The following is a 17,849-nucleotide window of genomic DNA, read 5'->3' as shown; positions in this document are numbered from 1 at the left end:
GACAATTCTATGCTTCAGAAAGTTTAGGATATGACTAGGTGATTGTCTATCTTTGACCTTTTTCTGACTAATAGAGAAGAATTGGTTGACAATGTGAAGGTGATGGGAAACCCAGGAGGAAGTGACTATGATATCATAGAAAAATTATACTAAACTAGAGAAAGCAGGAGGTCAGTAGAACTAAGACACTGAATTTCAAAATGGCAGATTTCAGCAGACTCGGAATTGGTAGGCAAGCTCCCATGGTTGGTGAGATGAAGGAAAAAACCATGTTGGATAGCTGGCAAATTTCTAATGGTCATGGTATTGAAAACAGAAAAAAAGACTATTTCCACACTGGAAACACAGGAGGAATGGCAGGAAACCAATGTGGCTACATGAAGAACTTCTTGGATGCTTCAAAATCAAACAGAAAACAGGCAGTGGAAATAACAAGGCACTAAGGAATCACACCAAATGCATAGCAAGAATTTGTTAGGATGAAACATTTAAAAAGGCCATAAAATCCATCCCTTCTCCCCACACTTCCACCCCAAGACCTCCCAGAGCATTGACTCTGCAGCTTAGAGCAAGTGGAGCTAGGAAAGTACCATGATCAACAAGAGGAGAATGAAGCAGAGCTCCACAACTGGTTTTGTTATGTAACCCTCTCCAGCATGCTGGGCTGGGCAATATGCTGGATTCCAGAACCTCATGGTGTCAGTAGCCCTATGATCCCCCTCAGACAGGCCTGTTCACTGAGGTGTCCTGTGGAGAGGTGTGCCCCTCACCCTCACCACCCAAGCACTTACGCTAAGTCCAATGAATAAATGGGTTTCTTTATTATACCCAACTATATACAGAAGAAAATGATTAATCAAAAAGATATAAATATCTCAATTATTAAACAAAAAGAACATACATCTATATCTATATTTTCTTTTTGATTAATCATTTTCTCCTATTTATAGTTGTGTATAATAAAGAAACCCATTTGATCATTGGCCTTAGCATAAGTGTTTGGGTGGTGAGGGTCAGGGACACACCTCTCCATGGGTCACCTCATATATATAATATCAATAGCAATATATAATATCAATAGTGAATCATAAAACCAATCATCTGAACACAACCTATAATGCAACATTAAGTGAATGATTCCAACACCGTGGGTGGTCCCACTTACATCAAACTCCCTCACTGATTACATTCACCTGGCTATAACCTTTTGAAAGCGGTTCCCCTTTAGGATTAAAACCCACACCCACTGCAATAAATGGCAACAGTTATTGCTATGGCCTGCCACTAGGTGGCATGGGCCTGGCTCCTGTTGCTCCTGGGACGCTGGACTCCTTTTGTCAGACTGTCCACAGCGACACAGCCTCTAGTCCGGTGATGCGGGTTAATGGTACACAGCATATTTTCCTGCTTGAAAAAGCCATGGCACCGGGTACAAGGATTTTGCCACCTTTTCTGCAAAGGTTATCAAGAATGGTGCACCCACCTAGCTTGCAGCCTGGTGAGCCATGTGGCTGTGTGACAGTTATGGAAGAAAGAAAAACAGATGGAAGAGGTATATAGAGGGTGTTTGAATTGGGAGTTCTGGCTCTCAAGTCAGGGCGCTATGTGTTCTCAAGCCAAGGTGTTTTGTGGTCCCCAAGTTGAATAGGAGAGTGGAAGCTGTCTAGTTATTCCATGCTTCTGTGCATTTCTAGTCACCACATAAATCCAGGAAGGATTTCCCCACCTTTTGATAGTGTCTGGTTGTGTCTTGATAGTGTCTTGATAGGGTCTGTCTTTCTGTTTGCCTTCCATGGAAGCTTTGGTTATTGGCTCCTGGATTACTGGAGATTTTGACTGGGTAGAAATGATGTTTCTGCTAGGACTTCAAAAACCAAATGTTCCTAGGTAGAGGGTCACCATATTTGGGGTCACAAATGAAGTTTACCCCGTTGTCAGATTGGTGCAGACTGTGGTGGGTTTTGCCTGCCTTTGTAGTGAGGATACGGCCCTCTACCTGGAATCTCTTGAGCAGATACTGACAACATTTCATAAAAGCAGGTAATTGGCTGTTGTGGTTCCTCTGCTTTACCTGTGGCAGGTTAGGGTTTTAGGTCTGTGGTGTGTCAGAGTTGAAGTTAGTTTTATATAGAGTTTAGATTATGTAGTGCCTAGGATGCGTTGGATAGGAATGATACTGTCTCAGGCTGGGGGTTAGGCTAGACAACCTCTGGAGGTCCCTTCCACCTCTACTTCTCTATTTTTCTGATTCTATGAAAACATTATGTAGGATGAGGCAGGGTGCACTTCCTTGGATATTTTGAACACTTTTGAACAAACTCCTTCCTGCTTTAACAGTGTCAGGATATTGCAGTTGCCAGATTCCAATGCTTTATCTGTGGCAAGCTGGCTAATGAAAAGGTGTTTTTGATATTTTGTGCATTATGCAGTGGCATAGGAGGCCCTGTTCCCAACATTTTTTTTAAGAACAAGTTAGACAAACACGTGTCTAGGCTAATCTAGAAAGGAATAATCCTGTCTGGAGCAAGGGTCATGAGCAGATGACCTCCTGAGGTCCTTTCTAGCTGTACTTTTCTATTAATCTGGGAGACTATGATTTATTGTGGTCTAACTCCTGTCACTCAGACGTGCTACTTGGGAAAGTACATTAACTGGTGGACTCTTTGGCACAAGATGGGGTCTCTCATTGCCACACTTAGCATTAAAACTTAGTTCACTTTATGCACCTAAATGGCATGTACATAGTTGTGTACCTATTTATGGTGCATAGTTTAGATGGCAACTTATTCTATAGTAAAGTAGCCCCTGTACATATACCTGCCAGAAACAAAATAGTAATGGAAGATAATGGGCCTCCCATGGTTTAGTGCAGCAGGCCAGTGTTCAGGTTAGGAATTTGTTGTTAGTTATAACTAGCTAACCACTAATAGCCCAGCTATTAGTTCTAACTTGTTATAGATGTGTATTTTCTCCTGTTTTTGAGCAGCTGGTCACGAAGCAGGTAGGCCTGTGATCTTGCTTCAGTTTCAGTTTGAATACTTTCCTTGTCCCTATGGTCTTTCAGAAGTTAGTTGAGGGAGGCCATGGTTTGGAAGTGGGACAAAGTGGAAGCTTATTTCATCAGTACTTAATTAACAGATAAGTAATGAGGGTCTGAAGGAGCTGTTAAAGCCTAAAGAGGATGTAAAAAAAAAATCAGATGGAGATATCTGAATGATCCCTTGGGACCCACTAAACTGAAATACGGGAAAGCGACAAGGTCTGACCAGCCTCAAAGACTTCATTTTCATTAGTTGGGATTCATTGTATGGTGCCTTTTTCTTGCCATAGTTCTGATCCCAGTTCTTCTCAACTCTCCTGTGCTAAACTAAAAGCTGGAAGAGGCAGGGGGATGAACAACCACGTCTCGATGCTAATGGAGTAGGGAGTTCCTCTTCAGGCACCAGGTGAATAGTTCACCTTCATCTCCTGAGGCAGGAGGTGTGTGCTGCACTATCTCACATGGGGAATCATTCCAGGATTGGTTTGTCCTATGTGCAATTAGTTTTAAAGCATGTTTAGAGTTTGTGTGGCCAGTATAGTCATTGTGGCATCCTGTGAAAATTAAAATTTCATGAATTTGCTTACTGGGAAATATAGAAATGCACTCTTTCCTATACATTGGGTCTGATTGCAAAAAAGGATACTATAGAAACAAATCAAAATTCCTGGAATATTAACTATATGCATTATATAGTTAAAGAACCTGTAATAGGTGAATTCTCTCATTTTAAGTGCCTTTATGATGTTTTAAAGGCAACCTGTAACACCACCTTACAGCCACTATCTAAGCAACACTGATATTTAGAAGCACTCTGGTCAAGCCCTGGTCATCATGGATACCTGATGATTCTTTTGGTTTCCGCAGCTGAGCTGCTTCTATAACATGTAGTAATTCTACATGCTTCTATGATCTTGGCAAAGTCGCAGATTGCACTTCTGGGCCAAATACCTGACCATGTTCTGTATTCTGCAGCATTTGAAAGTATCTTGCCAACATCAAGTCCTAAGTGTGTTGCTTGTTTTGTAATCCAGTCAAATACAGTAGCAATGCTACATCACTAACATTGCTTCCTTTGAATCTGGATCCAAAAGTTTTGCAGAAGTGTGAATTGACTGGCAACAAAATTCATCCCACCTGTGAATGAAGTCTTTCACTTTTCCTTCTTCCATACTTGTAAGCAGAGATATACTTACATTGTTAAACACAGTTGATTTTATCTGGGCCATTAGGCAAGGAATGTCTGACAAAAAGTGCACTGTCTGATTCAGATGAAGTGATTGATGAAGAAATTGGCTTTAGAATATTCAGGGAGTTCTGCAGCTGAACCCTGAAAACATTCTCATCAAGTACAGTGTTCCTTACACTTTGGACAGCTTTAAGATCTTCAGTTACCACAGTTTCTTGAAGAGCTTCTTTGTAGTTTAATAAACTTTCAAATGAGATCACCACCCCACCCCATCTAGTTTTACTATGAAGTTTGAGTGTCACCATTTTATTCTTCCCATTCTTTTCTTCCTGCTTCTTCTTAAAGATTGCAGCTACAATATGAATATATTTTACACAATTTATTACTTCTTTTGCTCTATTATAGATATTTTGCAGTGTGTCCAACTTCATTAAATCATTAAGGAGCAAGTTTAGGCCATAGGAAGCAAATCCTCTTGCAGCAATACGTGGATATTTGTCCATTATGATCTCCCATGCTGCTTTCATATTGCTTCCATTGTCAGTCAGCGAAGCATATACTTTACCACTCCCACTCTTTTGTAGAACTTCACATAGTTTACTACTATTATTTTCTTCAATATGTCTATTCTCTCTTTTTCAATGATTTTATAAAAGAAAAAAAAACAACTGGTTGAGGTGTTATCACAAAGGTTATGATTCCTTTTCCCTGTACATTTGTCCACCCATCAGTAAATACTACAAGACAGAGTGCTTCATTGTTGTTGTTTTTTTCATGCACAGATTGCATTACACATTCATATTCTAACTCTAGAAGAGGTTTGCTCAAAGCATGTCTGCTGGGCAAATAGTAGGATGGTCTTAATTATTTAAATGCTGCCTGCCAATTTGCATTTTTAATGATTGATAATGGCATCCCAGAAGTATATATTGCTCTTGCAAGAGCATCTTCAATTTTTTTCTTGCTCTTCAGGTGTCATCTTGTCTACAAATGACATTATTGGGAATTTTTTAGATACAGCTGGTTGAGATAACTGTTTACCTGATGATGTTGACTGGACAACACTTTTTAATGCTTATGTTACAGAAAAAGCAGGAGGACTTTCGGATCAAGAACATTTGCAAGTGCTATTTCCACTATTATAATGATCTACCTCATTCATATTCATGATAGGTTTCTTTATGTCTGTAGGACACTTCATACATGCAAGGATGTGTTTGGTCATACTGGTAGCATTTTGGAAAGGCATATTTAATTTGACAGTATAGGCAAAACGCAGGTTGTTTTTTTTTTGTTTTCCCCCACCCCTCTTCCAGAATGACTTGCAGTTCCATGTGGAAATGCTTCCATATGTTAGAAGGTGGTTGCACCATGTTGCTGAGGGGGAAGAAACAAATAAGTAATTTAATAGCTAAGTTACATATATAAAGACTAAGCTACAGCATGTGAAAAAGTTAGTAATTGATGGACGAAAGCCCTTCTCAGTAAGATAACTGTGAACCACTTCTTCCCTCAGACCTTACCTCATTACTAAGGTGAGGGTAGAGGATGATTTGTTGAGAAAGCATCCAAGTGGTAGGAACTCCATTATGAATTACATAAATTATGAAAATATACTAACTGAAAATATAGTTTAATATACTGAACTCAAAGACATTGAAACTCTTACCTTTCAATAAACAAAAAATCTGCTTTCAGCTCCTTTGTGTTGCTGGGTGCAGTTTGTTAGGTACTTCCCTGGATCTCAAGGTTACAGGGTCAAGGAGGAGGCAGGTTCCACTGAACCACCAGAATCTATAGGTTTCTTTTTCCTCTGAGCCACAACAGGACTTTAGCAGTTTTTTCACACAAGCAAGGAGGACAGTAAGCTGCTTGTTTCCCTCTAGCAGGGAGTTTCTAGTGTCCATTCCCAGTCCTTTGAGGAGAGAGGTGACCAGGTTGAGGGGCCTAGTAAGGACTCAGAAGGAGGACATAATACTCTATCTCCACCAAACTCTAGATAAAAGGTCACCAAAGAAAGGAAGGCTGCAGGCAGTGCAGATATACAAGGTGGCCCTGGATCCTTCTTTTCTCATTCCTTTGCAGGTGGCAGTGTCCTCTGGGGGAAGAAATGCTCTTGGATGTGTATCATGTCTACCATATAAAGGGATTGTAATGATCTAATAATGTAGAATGTCTTACATAAAATATCTTCATATTATATAGTTACTAGAAATCATTTCAGGGGAGTAAAGGACAGCTGTAATAAATAATATTTGAAAACCTTTGTCTTAAAAGGCATTTCATTCATCACTCTAGAAGAAAATATTTAATACGTTTTTTTTCCCCAGTTTTTCCCAAAATTTCCAATTTTTCCATTGGAAAAAAGTTTTAAAAAGTAGGGGCATGCAAAGCTTCAGTTGCAGATTCGATTTGGAGAAGATTCCGCCCGATTCAGAGGCTGAATCACGGAGTCTGGATTGAACCGGGAGAAAAAACGAAACAAAACATCTAAATTGATTTGGAAAAAAAATAAGAGAAAGATTTGGAAGGCAGTCTTGCAGGGAACCAGAAACTAAGAAGAGGAAGGGGAAGTTGGGGGTGGGGGGACGGGGACTGACAGCTGTAGCTGACCAGTGACTGTGATCTTTCCCTGAGTCCCCTGCCAATCACAGTGCTCTGGGGGAGAGACGTAGAAACAAAACATAAGCCTCTGTCTTCAGCTTTTCTGTCCCTTTTGTGAGCTGTTTCTGCCTGCGTACTGGAATGTCTCCTGTTACAGGCTACCATCCCTGCTGTTTTCATCCCACTGTGCCTTAACACACACACAAAGTCACACGTCACGAATTTTGCTTTGAACAGTTTGACGGGCAATTTCCTAGAAATCCCACCTATCTCCTTGAAATCTTGCAGGCTTCATACCCTCAGAAAGGGCTACCATCTCTGATGTTTTCATGCAAATCTGCCAAAAAATGACAAAGGCATAGGTATTTCAGTGTGTCTCCATTATAATCTATAATCAAATCACTGAATCTCTCCGAATCAGCGCTGAATCTTTCAAAGCCGATTTGGCCAAATTGATTCAGGACAGTGATCTGAATATCCAAATCAAATCACTGTCCTTTGACTCAGCCAAATATAAATCGAATACTTCCCTATCTGCACAGGCCTAGTAAAAAGTCCTTGGGAAAATTGTTTCCAAATGTTTCCATTTTTTTCCTAGGCCTTCATATTTCTAGTTTCAGGTATAGGATAGTCTACCTGTGTCAGAAAAATCATATTGCCAATCTAGCAATAGTGCTTGTAGCCACCATATTGGAATCCAAGATGGCTGCCTTAAATTAATGTTGGATAACAAGTGGCAAGTGCAAAAGAGAATGCCAGGGACCAGCATACTCATGTAAGCAGGTTAATGCATCACGGACTCCCAGATGCAAGTGTTAGGAGACAGTGAGAAACCTGGTCATAGAAGGAGGTGAGGTTAGCACTGGCCAAGCCCTCCATCCACACGTGCTCACCTGGGGCTGGTGGGCTGCTGCAAATTTTCCTAGTTTACTGCACAGAAAGTACACATTTCTACACATGTGCATAGTTACTCCACAGTAAAAACCCTTAATTGCAATTAAATTTGCTACCTGCAAATACAGGTAGAAAAGTTAAGTGTGATTGGTAACTGTTCAGTAACACATATGCAGATATGGCCTAGCAGCAAATTTGTAGCTAAGCCTGCCCAGCCACTAGGGTGCCAGACTAAGGCCAGCCCCAGGGCTACAGCCTAGGACCCTTTTCTTCTCCAGGCCTGGGCTCCCTCTATAAAAGCCTGCAGACATTTTTTTGCCCTGGGACACACATACCAGGGAGCCTGTGGGTATTGCAGGTCCTATGTGTCCCCCTGGGCAGGACACAACCCTGTTGTGCCTGTCCAGCAACACCCCAGTGCTGCTGATAGACATTGTGCCACAAAGCAACCAGGGCAGTGCTGTCAGGGTCAGCAGACTGGTAAAGGCAGCAGGGCCAGCTCCACCTGCCTGCTGTCTGTCCTCAGCAGACTGTCTTGTACCTGCAGGTGCTGTGTGACATAGCCTCTGCTGCATGGCTCCCAGTCCCTTGCCGTGACTGTTCTGGGCACTGCTTGCAGCTGCCTAGGGCTGGCAACAGTGGAACAGCTGTGCAGGAGCCAGCATGGGACCCAGCATGACCTCGTCCTCATCATCCAGACCCAGCACCACCCATGTACACATTCCTGTGCCCTCCACCCTGAGCCCCAACTGCAAGTAGAGGAGGAGGTTGATTGCCTTATGGCACTGTGGGGCAATGTGGAGGTGCTGCACCAGTTTGAGTGGGGTGGGTGCTTCAACACCAAACTTATGAGACCCTGTTGCGTGGGATACAAGAGCAAGGGCACAACTTGTCAGCATAGCACTGACACACATAAGTCAAAGCCTTTCAGGCACAGTGGGTGGCCATGATCAACCACAATTGTTGATCTGGCCATGCCCGCAAGACCATGCCCTTTATGCAGCAGCTGACCTCCATTCTAGTGCCCCAGGACCCAAGCCACAACTGTGCAGTTTATAGCAGCATTAGTTGTCTGCCCAAACCCACACCCTTCCATTGCACCTCTGGAAAAAATGTTATTAGAGGAAGGAACCTTGGGTGTTCAGTGTCCTATCCTGCCCAGCTGCCCCATAGCTTGGTGGCCACAGGCCCCTCACACCCTGAGGAAGCTGTGGGTGGCAGTGGTGTTGTCCTCCTCAGCAACTCAGCATTTGGGGGCAGGAACATGTAGTACCACCACAGGTAGCCTTGTAGATGCTGGTGCAGGTTGTGGGGCAGCCCAAGCTGACCCCCCACATCATCATAGTTCTGTACCAGAAGTGCAGATGTGCCCAGGTCACCATAAGGAAACAGGATACAGTGGGTTGGGAACCCCTCAGCCTGCACAAGCAGCTCATTGTGCACCACCTGGGGCATGCATAGCAGGGTAATGCTTGGGGTGCAGTGGTGGCATGACAGGGCAATGGCCCTGGGGCACCTCCCTGGAGAGGCCCCAGTAGGGAGGGTAGGAGCATGGCCAGATCCTCATCCCAGTTGCCTGGGACTCAGATGTGCCACGAACCTGGGCACTGTCAGCTGGGTGGTATTACAGCAGAGTGGGTGGGCTGCAGGAGGAGAGGAAGGGGGAAGGGTCTGGAGCTGCAGCAGCAGGTGCTGCCAGGAGCCTGCCTTGCCCTGCCCTAGGAATGGGCCAGGGGAGGCAGGCTGCCTGTAGACAGTAGCCAGCAGCCCACCAGCCCCAGATGAGAATGCATGGATGGGGGGCTTGGCCAGTGCTAACCTCACCTCCTTCTATAACCGTGTTACTTACCACCTGGATGAAGGAGATGAAGTCAGCATCATTTACTTAGACTTTAGAAAAGCCTTTGACTTGGTGTCCCAAGGTAAAACTAGGGGACTATGAGCTCAACAATTCAATTGTCAGATGGGTGAGAAACTTGCTGTGGGGTTGGACCCAGAGAGTACTAATAGACAGTTCTGTGTTGAGCTGGTGGAAGGTAGCCAGTGGGTTCCCCCAGGGTTTGGTACTTGAACCAGTGCTTTTCAAGATCTTCATCAATGATCTGGATGTGGGGGTGAAAAGCTCACTGGCAATGTTTGCTGATGGCACTAAGTTGTGGGGAAGGGCGGCCACGTATCAGGGTAAGCTGATGATCCAGGCAGACCTAGACAGATTAGTTAGATGGGCAGACTGAGAAGATGCTGTTCAACACTGAGGAGTGTTAAGTGCTCCATCTTGGGAGGAAAAATCCACAACAAGCATACAGTCACAGTGGTGCTACACTAGCTAGCACCACATCCGAAAAAGACCTGAGGGTCATAATTAACCATTAAATGGATGTGAGTCACCAGTGTGATGCTGCAGTTAACAGAGAAAACAGTATACTGGCACATGTTGACTGATGCATCTCAAGCAAAACTAAGGAAGCTAAATTTATTCTCTCACTGTACTCAGCATTAGTGAGGCCACAGCTGGAGTACTGCATCCAGTTCAGGCACCACACTTCAAGAAGGATATGGAGAACCTTGTGAGAGTCCAGAGACAAGCCAATCATACAATTAGAGGCCTGAAGAAAAAGCCATGAGGAAAGGCTGATATGGGACTGTTCCTCCTGGAAAAGAGAAGACTTCAGGGGCATTTGGTGGCAGCTTACAAATATTTCGGGGATGAACATCAGGGGCTAGGTGAAAAACTATTTTCCAAAGCACCCCAAGGGAAAACCAGAAGCAACAGTCATAAACTCCTAGAAGAAGGTTTCAGACTGGATATAAGGAAAAACATCTTCATGGTTCATGTGACCAGGCTCTGGAATAGACTCCCAGCAGGGGCAGTGCAGGCAGGTACCCTAGAAATCTTCAAAAGGAGACTGGACACACACCTTGCTGCAGTTATTTGACCCCAACAGTCTTTCCTGGTCAGAGCAAGGGTCTGGACCCTTTGATCATGCAAGGTCCCTTCCAGCTCTAAGTTTCTGTGAAACTGTGGCTTGCAATGATCCCTGGGCAGTCATGCATGGCCAACCCTGGATTTGAGGCTAGGCAGTGCATGACTGCAGTTGCAGACCATCATATCTCTGAAATGTTGCAAACTCCCCTCATGGCTCTGCAGGTCCAGCATCTGGACAAGGGGGAGAGGCCACAGGGACCTGTGTGGATTCCCACTTAGGAACACCACCGCCCACTGCCAGTGCCCTCCAGATGCACTGGCTATGCCGAAGCTGCACCACGGACAAGACCCTTCACCTCCAGTGGCTGGTGGTGATGAATGAGGAGAAGAAGAAGACCACACAGGTCTGGCAGGAAGAGGTTTTGACCTGGGAGGAGAGGTGGCAGAGGGAGGACATTGCCCAGGAAGAGCCATTCTGGGCTGAGCTCCTAGCCCTGGAATGGGAGCACATCTAGGTCCTGTGGGACCAAAATACCATCTTGCGCCAGTCCGTGCAGGCTACAGATGACAACCATTGGACCCTGGACACCATTCTGGGTCTGGGAGTAGGTCCCCCTATGCCTCCCACTACCAGGAACCCCTGCTTCAGCTAACTGCCTGGGTCCACTGCCACTGACCTGGGCCCAGACCCACTGCTCACCAGAGCTGCCTGGAGTGGCACAAGGGCTGGATATTGGCTCTGCTGGGCCAGGACTCAACCAGACAGAAGGGGAGCCTCCTTCCCAAGGGGAACACTGGGTACCATCACCCATCAGAGAGCCCCCCACACCTGCCACAGTCACCATGGCGTGTGAACTCATAGGGGAATGGCCAGAGGCTGGGGTGCTGGCCACCTGTCCCCAGGCTCATCTCCCTAGGTGCCTCCACCCCACAGCCCCCCCCTTCATGACTCAACAAAAAACACACCTTGTACATAGTTTCCATAGGGAAGAGTGTTTTTGTTTGTTTGTTTGTTTGTTTGTTTTTATTGCTGGAGGGTGTGGTCTGTATATTGGAAAGGGAGGGGAAGGTGGGGGCTCTTTGTGTTGATGTAGAGGAGGGTAAAGGGGCTCTGTGTTGGGGTGGAAGTGGGGTCTATTGAATGTGAGGGAAATAAAGACTTATTTATCTGACATGTTTCTGTACTAAGTATGGTGCAGGGGTTAGGCAGGGGGTGTGGATGGGGTCTGTGGGCCGCAGTGCAGGTAGGTTAGAATGGGGAGTGTAGGAGGAGGTGGTTGGCCATGGCCTCTGCACCTGGTGCCCTGGACCCCTTTGGCAGGTGTGTGTCTCTCTTGGAGAATAGGCGGGGGATGCCTGCTGGGGCCAGCAGGCCCAGCACCATGGCCAGCAGGAGCACAGGACACTGGTTATCACTGCCAGGATCAGGGGCTACAGCAGCTATGGTGTGGGAAGGCAGAGTGGGCAAGGAGAGATCTGATGCATGCTGTCTCTGCACTGGGCACACTGCTCCTGGGAAGGGAAAGGACTGTCCAGAGAGCAGAGGGTGGGGCTGGCTTTTAAACATAGCTTCTGGGTGCTGGCAGCTGCAGCCAAAGCCTGGAGCTCCCCCTGGTTTCCACAGGTGTAGTGCGACAAGAGTCACTGATCCTTGAATTTCTTTTGAACAGAGATAAGTTTATTGAGTCCATCTATTTCTTTCTAATAAAAACCCTATCCCCATCCCGCCCCCCCACCCCAACACGCACACACACTTATTCATACACCACCAGATCATGCTGTCCTCAATAGATGGCCAGTAAAAGGGAGTTCATCTGCTTGATGTTAAGAGAGAGGTCACTGGCATGTCTCCCAAAGGTGCAGTCTGGTTCTGGTTCTTGTCTTGATATAAAAGGGCACTGCTGTGAAGTCCATTCTAAAGGTTTTTGTAGCTTTTTCCACAATAGTGACAAATCTCCAACTGTGCAACTCTCCTTCAGTTGCTGGGCAGGTTCCATCATTCTTTAATCACCACACATCACACAGCAGATACATAAGCCTTTCAAAAGGTTATGTAAGCAGTGTAGAAATGCACATGTTACCATCCTGTTATCAGCTGACAGAAGAATCTTATGTCCTTGCAGCCTGTCTTGATCAGCTCAAACCCATTTTTGTTTTTTTTCTGTCCTGCTCCGTTGTCCTATAGTCCCCTTTCATTGCCCTATAGAGCCGTTGGGATACACATTTCCACTCATGCAACCATTCAAACAACTCCTAATAATGTTACAGAGCTCAATAAGCATATTTACAAAGCATTCTGCTATTATACTCCTAACCCAAAATTAAAAAAAAAAAAAAATCAAAACACACATATATATATATATCTCTACACAGGGGCCTATATTATATATTGCAAGGTTGCAGGGAACTGGAGGCAAATTTTCTCCCTATTCTCTGCATGTGTAGACACCTACCTAAACACCTTTACTGGGCATGTCTATACAAGACACTATGACAATGTAGTTCATTGCCATGGTGACTCAGCTTTGGCCGGCACTAACTGTGATACTGCCACTACTGTGCAGTAGCCATGAGCTACTGCCAGTAGCTTATTGTTACTGCACAGTAAGGTCAAAATGACTCATGCACCACTAGGACAGGGCAGCAGCAGTAGGTACTGCACAATTCAGGGGCGTGTGTATACGCCCACAGTGCAGTATCTTACTGCACAGTAAATCTAGGCTGGGGTAAATGCATTTGATTAGGGTTGTGAGGAATTTCACTGGCTGTTTCGTTTCAATGCTGTTTTGACTTGTTTCCAGCTCGAAAGAGTGAAATCAAAATTAAATGAAGGGCTTCAAAACAGCCTCAAAATGAAATGAGGGCAGTCAAAACATTTTGAAAGTTTTGAAATATTTTGACTTTTGAAGCTGAAGCTGGGCTTGCTTGCAGGGAAACAGAAAGTAAGGAGATGGAGGGGGAAGAGGGAGGAAGGACTGCTCTGATATTGACTGTGTAGCTGGCCAGTGACTGTGATCCTTCCTTGAGGTTCCTTCCAATCCCAGTGCTCTGGGGGAAGGATGGAAAAACTGCATAAAAAGCAACATTGTTTGAACGGAGCTGCTTTCTGTCTTGGGGTCAGTTACTGAACTATCTTCCAGCAGCTCACTGACATCAAACAAAGGCTACCATTCATTTCCTATTTGCTAGCCTAGCAAGTGGGATTCATCAATACCTTTGCTTTCTATACCCTTTTATTTTATTATTATATTCACTGATTCCTTTCAATTTATTCCTCCCCCAAAATCCTCTTTTTTTTTTGTTAGTCTATTTTGATTCTTTTCAAATCTGTGCTTTCTCCCACAGTGTACTTTCCATTCACTACACAGGGAAGCACAGCATAACATAATATTGCATATTATAATATGGAATTCATATAGGAACACATACATACATTTTTATATTTTATTTTATTTATTACATAAATATATACATACATACATTACATAAATACAGAAAGATATACAATTATCTATATGTATTACATAAATCAGATAAGATTACAGAAGAACACACAGATTTTCCAGCACAGACAAGACACTATGAAACACACCATGAATTGTGCTGGAAAGGCAGCTGGCAAGCCTTTAGGGAGGGGCAGAAGAGCAGGAGGCTTTAAGTCCCCTCCTCCCCCCCGCAAAAATAAAGAGATGTAGCCTCTTTGCTACAACAAGTAGGCATGAAGCCTCCAGTAGTTCTACAGGCAGCAAGGCGAGGGGAGCAGTGCCAGTGTCACTGCCTATGCCTGAGTCTACAGTACCTCCAAGAGCACCAGCCATAACCCCCCTGCCCCACCATGACAACAAGCAGCAGCAGCAGCATGACAGTCTCCTCTATCCCCATTTCACTTTGCATGCTTAGCTTTCCAGTGTCAGAGAAAGAGCTGGCAGTGGAACTGGATCTGAGTGTCGTAGCAAGGGAAATTGTGGGGAAGGAGGGGGAATCATCTGAGTTTGTGCTCCACACCCCTCAAGTTTCCCCTCCCTCCACATCTCCTTCCCCAGAAGGCACTTTGGAGGATGTTGAGGTAGAGGTTGTGGAGGCAAGTGGCTCAGCTGAGTCTGCTCCTCCAGTTGCTGTGCCCCTGCCTGCTGACGAAGGGGAAAAGGCAGCATCCCCACATGTACCCACACCCCAGAAATGAGTGGGTAGTGTTGTCTGGGATCATTTTGAACTGGCAGATGATCCTACATATGCTATTTGCCTGCACTGCCAAGTCAAAGCCAGCCAGGGCAAGGGAACAAAACACATGAGCACCATGGTGATACTGATGTATCTCCGCAAGCACCAGCCCCTTGCCCTTTCTCCTCAGTCTGGCATCTGTGGGAGCATGCCCAAAGGGAGGTCCCCCTCTCGCTGCAAAGCCCCCATCCCTCCAAAGCAGAGGCAGGTCACCGTGGAACAGTGGGGAAAGGTGGACAGAAATGGGGTGTCCATTGCAAAGGTGAACGAGATCACCCAGATCACTGGGGAGATGCTTGCTGTGGAGGGCTAGCCCTTTTCCTTAGATGAAAGGCCAGGGTTCAGGCAGCTCATGGCACTCAAGTCCCCATCATGCCAAATGTCCACATGCACCACCGGACAGCGGTGCCCTCCCTGTTTGAGGCAGACAGGGAGTACTTGAGGGAGGAGCTGTGCAAGGCAAGTCTGCAGGTGGCCTTACACTTCACCTTGGACATCTGGAGCCGCTGGGGTGGAAATCATGCCTACCTGTTCCTTGCAGGGCACGACCATTCAGGGCATCGGTGGGATCTCCTTCAAGCCAAGGTGATGGATGAGTCCCACATGGCAACAGAGATCATGGGGGCATAAACTGCTTGGTGCAGGGGTGGCTTGTTGGGCAGGGTGTGCTCACCCATGGGTTCATGGTCGCCTACAATGGGGCCAGTATGGTCAAGGCAGTCTGTCATGCTAACTTTGTTGGCATCCGCTGTGTGGCACACAAGTTTCACCTCATTGTCAGACACACCTTGGAGGGGGAAAGGGCTGCTGGTGATGGCACCAAAACCACCAGCAAGCTCATTTCAAAATGTAGGAATGTAGCAGGCTGCTTCCACCAGAGCATCAAGGGGTACAAGATGCTGTGGGACAAACAGGCAGAGCTGAACATCCCACAACACAAAATCATACAGGATATGGAAAGTCATTAGAACTCCACATAGCTGATGCTTGAGAGGCTGGTGGAGCAACTGAAGGCCATCCATGAGATGGCTTGCTAGGGGAGATTGGGATCAGCAGCCCTCTTAATAGAGCTAAGCAGGATACCATCTCCCAGATCTTGGTGGTCCTCAAACTCATCCTCGAGGCTACCGAGACCCTCAGCATTGGTGATACCCTCCTTTGCCAGGTGATCCCTGTAGTGAGGAAACTTCAGAACCAAATGGAGAAGTTCTAGGGCATCAATGTTCCTGGCTGGGGCAAACCGCTGTCACCAGACATGCAGACACTGGTGAGGCAGCTGAAGGAGGGCATCAGGAAATGGCTTTATCCCTTGCAGTCCAGTATGGTCCATGTACTGGCCTCCATGTGTGAACCAAGAGCGAAGGAAAGCGTATGCAGCAGCCAAAGCCTGAATCAGTGTACGGAGGTGCTGGTGAACAGAGTCAGAGAGGCAGAAGGGTGGAGCGGGGGGACATGGAAGAGGTGGATCCACTGTCCCAGGCCAGCATGCCATCCACCAGCCAGTCTCCTCCTCCACCACAGGTGCTGCCAATGTGGGGCAAGGGCATGGCTTCCATGGTGAGGTCCAGAGGCACCAGACCCCTCCATCAGGCAAGTAGTGCTCAGGCCTTGGTGGCTGCCTGCCTATATTGTTGATGATGTGGAGCCACTGCTGTGCAACCCCTTGGCCTACTGGGCAAGCTGGAGCCAGATGTGGCAGGATCTGGCCACAGTTGCCCAAGAACACCTGTCCTGTCCACCTACCAGTGCTCTGATTGAGAGGGTGTTCAGCAATCCTGGTAATGTAGTAACACCCCCTGCACCTCCTTGGTTCCTGGTTTGGTGGAGCAGCTGGTGTTTCTCAAGTTGAACCTCCCGCTGCTAGGGTTCCCCAAGCTCCAGTTTCAGATGGAGTGAATGCCACCCTCCTTGCTCAGTCTGCACCTATTTCTTTTTTCATTGTTTTAAAAAAACATTTAATGCCCCACTGTCAGAGCTGGAGGCGGAACTCACTGCATCACCCACCAGCAGGGGAAGAACATGTCCCTACTGAACTCCCATGCCAGGATGAACTTGGAGGTCGCACTGGGACTGTGGGGAAGGAGGAGGCCCTAGGTCTTGGGCATGACCACTAAAACTGCACTCTGCCAGGTTTGGGACACCTGGTGGGACTGCCAGCAGCACAGCAGCCCCAAGCAATGCCAGGATTGAGGATCTCACCTGGTGAAAAGCGGGTAGGAGGTGCCATAACCTCCAGCCACCACAAGCACACACACAGTCCTGGCTGGGGAAAGCCCAGCCCTGTCACATCTTTGACAAGCCTGAGGCTTGCTGGTTTTAGTGGAGTTGTGAGGCTCCAGGTGAGTTCAACTTATCTGCCAGGCATGGCAGCTTTCTGGTTGAAAAACCCTTTGTCAGGCTGAGAAACCACCTGCAATCTGTTTCTGGATGGAAGGAATAGTAAAGAAAACAGAGGCTGTCATGGAATGCAGATAAAAGGCTAGTCAGTGAAAATGGAAATGGAGGTGTCGGGGGGGGGGAAGGGATAGGCTGTTGGGGTGGAGGGTGGAGGGGAAGGGGGATATGGCAGCTCAGGTAAAAGTGGAGAGGTCTCTGGGGAGTCAGATGTCTGGGAGGTTGCAGTGTTCCAGAATTCCACTATTTGTATTGAGTCCATGAGTTCCTGTACCTACGGGGTTGATGAAGTGAAGTTAATAGGCTCTTCTGTGAAAAGGGGTTTGTAAATTCCCTTTGAGGAGCAGGCCTGAGAGATTCGAGACAGGTGTTCTGTTGTTGTCTTTGAGGTATTTTTGGTGTGCCCTCATTCTGGTGTGTAGTTGTTGCTTTGTGTCTCTTATCTATTTTCCATCAAGGCATTTGGTGCCCTGATGGAGATATGAATTGTATTGTGAAGATATCTCTATACTGGAGATATTGCTGGAAGGTTTAGCATGTGTTGGCATGGCCTGGCCTGGATCCATTTGATGTGTTTTGGA

The sequence above is a fragment of the Alligator sinensis genome, unplaced genomic scaffold, assembly GCF_000455745.1.
Source record: "Alligator sinensis unplaced genomic scaffold, ASM45574v1 scaffold287_1, whole genome shotgun sequence".
NCBI classification, from domain to species: domain Eukaryota; kingdom Metazoa; phylum Chordata; order Crocodylia; family Alligatoridae; genus Alligator; species Alligator sinensis.
Note: the sequence above shows the minus strand (reverse complement) of the source record.